This window comes from Bidens hawaiensis, unplaced genomic scaffold (assembly GCF_021521415.1).
Source record: "Bidens hawaiensis isolate Kalapana, Puna unplaced genomic scaffold, B.hawaiensis_p1.1 tig00052915_1, whole genome shotgun sequence".
In the NCBI taxonomy this organism is placed as follows: domain Eukaryota; kingdom Viridiplantae; phylum Streptophyta; class Magnoliopsida; order Asterales; family Asteraceae; genus Bidens; species Bidens hawaiensis.
The window spans coordinates 58,949-63,992 of NW_027499502.1; positions in this window are offsets into that span (position 1 = coordinate 58,949).

Below are 5,044 nucleotides of genomic sequence, written 5' to 3' on the forward strand. Positions count from 1 at the left end.
TAACATTATTGCAAATATACAATAAAAACAACTGCATAAATGCTATTCAACATTATTTGACATATCAAAATACCCAATATTGCACATATGCATTATAAAAAAGTTGATGTGTTGCACATATGCATTACAACGAGTTTTTTTTATTATTTTTTTGTGGTGAAGAATAACAACTTATAAGAAGGATGAAAGAAAAAAAAATTAAAAATACTTATTTATTAGTTCTCTCTTGATCATTTCCATATATATATATATATATATATATATATATATATATATATATATATATATATATATATATATATATATACTAGCTTATATGCTCGTGTGCTACACGGGTTGATAAAATGTCTTTTTATAAACATATTAATAACAATATATAATAAAATGTGTAAAATTTATTATAAATAATTCACATATAACCATAAAATTCAATTAAAAATATATTGTGTTAAGAGATATAGGTTCTAGTTTTCATTTACTAATTTCTAAACATCTTGTTATAGAGAGAGCATGATGTTTGTATTTAAAGATTTGTCATATCGAATAATCCATTTTAACCTTTGAATCGGGTGACAAATTCAGGTTTCAAAGATATTATCATTTACAAAATTACATCATAATTAGTATGGTTAACAATTTGAAAAATATTTAACTTTAAATATGGAGTGGATAAAGTAAACACAGTAACTTTAAATATGATCTATGAAGTTTTAAAAATCAAATTAGCATGTAGCCTAGTAACTAACATTACAATGCTTGGACACATATCAGTTCCATTTTATATTTTGTGAACACCAGTATCAATTTACTACGGTGTTCACCAAATAGAACTCCGCATCTCCCCTTTTACAAATGTTCGTATGATATGTTTGTTTAGAAGGTTTGTCATAAATATTTATTTACGAACTTTATTAGAAAACCCATATACTGTTAAAATTTTGAAATCATATGAAATATTAGAAACACTAAATATGAAACATACCTAATCATCGATCATGTGACAATAAACTTTCAAAAAAATTCTAACTAACCAAACAAACTAATAGGTATAAATAACAAACATTCAAATAAAAAATATTAAGGTCATTAAGAAATCATAGTAGTATAAAATATGAAATCACTTTAAATATATAAAAATATTTATTTTTGATTTTATAACGGCAAATGCTATTATTTTTATTTTTCATTCGGTTAAAAAGTTACAAAATAATAGTTTAAGGTATTTAGTATCCCAACAAATCTTTGTTACAATAACTCTTCGATAAAGTACTTCTAAATCTCCATAATCCAAGGCGATTCATATATTCGATCATCTGGTAGCAATCGTCTTCTTTAAATCTACATAAAAAATATGAAATTAAAAAAATCAACTATGCTTAAACATACATTGAGAAGAAGAAACCATCAAATAACATGATCGAATAACACGAAAATAAAGGTTAATATATATAAATAAAAACTGTTGGATAGCGTGGAGAAGTGATATTATTAATATGATCTATTGGTAGTTCTCTCAATAATTTTGGAATCCTTCTACATACATATTTTCAAGTTTGGCCATTGGCCTTGTAGTGACTAAAAATGCAAAATTTTATAACATGATCAATAAGTAACATCTTATACAAAGTGTAAATAAGCAAGCCTAATGACCATTGATAGATAACAATATAAAAAACATAAAGGTTCTATGCAAAATCATACATACCCAAGACAAAGACATTAAATATTGTCATAACATCTACCCGAAAGAACCAAAATACAAAAGGCCAACTGATACGAAAATTAAACTAAAAAAATGTTCACTAAAATTATAATTTTGACATGTTCACTAAAAATGCTATCTTTGACTTGTATGCTAAAAATGGTGATCTTGACCATTTGATTAAAATGATAAGGTCGACCCGCTTATTAAAAGTGATATGTCTGACCCACAAACTAAAAAGCGACAATTGATATGGAGTGGTTTAAAATAGTAAATTAGTAATTGAGATTTTACAAGGAAAAAGTAAAAAGAGTGTTGCATTTATTTTATATATATATCAAACAAAGAATGATGCATAATCTGTCTTGGTAAGAGTGTTGCATAATTGTTTGATGAAAATGTGTATTTGACTTAATAGTTGACCACTATCTCAAATTTCGAAATTATAAAAATGTAAAAGTAGAGTTTTGTAGATTTTTCATCCTTTACATGCAAGATGAAAGAAGTTGTTTTAAGTGTGAAGTCTCTTGGGGAGAGACTTTGATAACACCATGCAAAGTCTTGAAATACAAAAAAAATAACTTTGAATATAAAATTGGTATATAGGTCAAAAGCTAGTTATCGATTTAAATTTTTTTACAATGCTTAAAAAAGTTGTAACCGATAAGTTATTATATAATAGAGGCATGAGTCTTAAAAAGTGTTAAAAAATTAATTTTAAGCATAAGCAAAACAAATCCTACTTATAAGTAAAATAAAACCACAAAATGCTACTAAACCGATATTATTAAAAATATAAAAAAATAAATATCATGATAAGTCATAAAATTAACATGATTCATGATTCATTCAGAAGATGCTCATCCTTAAACTGAGAAAACAATCTCCTAATAATATTTGCTTGTATGATGGTACCCTGTAAGTATCAAATCAAATAAAGTCCCATTAATCAAACTTATGTATGTTTAGATTTTATACATATATACATATTAATTACATGTGTTGTTAAGAGAAACCTTTTTTCTTCCGTAAAACTGCCAGGAGAAACATTTCACAAACTAATAAGTTTAACCACAATAATGTTAAGTCACGGTATATTCAAGCATAAACATTTAAACAAGAATGCATGTATATCACGCAAATCATATTTTTTAACTTGTTATGAAATAAGTAAATTAAAACATTTTTTTAACTTTCCATCTCTGTTCTTTTTGTAATCAAAGAAATGATTAAATAAAGTAAGTTTCAGAAAACTCATAATCATAGTACCCAAAAAGTGGTTTTAAATGGTGTAATGGATCAAAGAATTCTAGTTGAAGGCCATAGATTGCAATTTTACTTTCATTTATGATAACAATAAAATCATTATCCGCCACATTCCATTAGTACATTTATCAAAGAATTCTATTTGAAAGTCAAAGAATTCTATGTGCATTGAGTTATATAAAAAGGTCAACATACAGCAATCAAATGTGCATTCACATTACAACTTCCACCAATTTTCCATGGCAATAAGAAGCTTCACAATCACCAAATGCCTCATCAACACGCATTCAAAGCCATAACACAAACACCATTTATATTGGGTCACTAAATCATAATTCATTTAATAACCCCATCACCGATACATCACAAATTCCGGGAGGTGCGCCTCGTGCAGCTTCTTATGTCATTTGCAGCCCCTTAGTTGATTCGAAACTTGGTGACTTCCAAGTCCTTCAGCTTTGTTAAATGCTGCAATCTTGCACTTGATACCCTAGAATTCGAAACGTTTAAAGACAATAATTGGGACAATTCTGCAATTTCGAATTGACTCAATAGTTTAGAGTGCATACTTCATACGCATGTATTTTATTACCTAAAGATATAATATGGGTAATTTACATAAAAAAAGATTCAACTTTAACTGTTTTTCTTGATCAAATAAAAACCGATTCTAGCAATCGAGTTGAAATTACAACCAAATGTCGCAATGCCCGTTTAACCGGCTAGGGATGTATACAAAACTGAAATAACCAAACCCAATAAAAACCGATGGTTTTGCTTTTACGTTTTCATAAAACAAAGATTTTCGGTTCCGATTTTGTGGTAACCTAAAACTAAACCAAACCAAACCAAGATAACCTAAATAACATAACCTTAACCGAAAAAACAATTTTAAGTAGTGTATAAGAAATCTGTAATTGTGTAGCCCAAAAATAAAAATAAAAATTACTAATTAAAAAAACAACTCAGGATCAAAGTTTAGTCCCAAAACAACCAGTAAGCTTGAAAACAGATTTGGTAACCAATGACTTTTATAAACTCAAATAATTTAATAATTGGTATATGTACTTAAGTATTTTGATAACTAAACAATTGCATTCTAAAGAAGCAAAGTATATATATCTACTACTCATAAGAGATGCTTGAGAACTGGTTTGGTGTAGAGTAACAGATTTGGTCATACCTTCAATTTAAAGAAAAAAAGGTAAATTTTTAATAATTTAGCTTAGTTATTCATCTATGTTCAGTTATGTTTGTGAACTATACCATTAACATATGAACATAAATGAACATGAAGACTCTCATTTTCTTATAGAGCGGACACTAACAAAATACCTCTTTTTTAAAATGTTCGTGTTCAACGACTGAACACGAACATTTTAAAAAAGAGGTATTAACTAACATGCTTTTCAAATCTCATGCTCTGTTTATATTTATGTAGCAAATTATATTATCAATATGGTTTTCAAAATCTCATTTACAGAAATTGATAAAAAAAATGTTGACGGCTCCAACCAACCCGGTCCATTTTGTTTGAACCCCTTGTTATAAAAAAGACCACAAAATCCTGCAAATACCCGTTTCATGCTCAAAATAAAAGACATTTTAAATATGGTGCAGTACATATTTTATGGTACCTAAGCATGTTTTTACTCAAAATGGCATTAGATAGCTAACAGAGAGGGTCAATTTGGATTACTTTTAATCACAAACAGTCAAAATGGCATTAACCAGCATATATAGTTAAGAATAAAGTGTGACACTTACATGGCCAAATCAGATATGCCAACACCAAATTGACCTTGTTCTGCATCATTCGTCCCACAAAATGCAAGAAACCCTGCAACAATCAAGAGTCAAAACTATTGAACCAAAAGTTATGATCATGTTTTACCAAAAGAAAAGGCACGATTTAACAACTTACATTATCCACATCATGTTTATGAACTTCCTCAATGCTGGTACATGAAGTTTCACCCCAGACCTTGATCGTTTTGTCCAATGAAGCAAACAACAAATACGGATCCCAACATATAATACTCGTCACATCACCGGTATGTCCATTGAGAACATGTT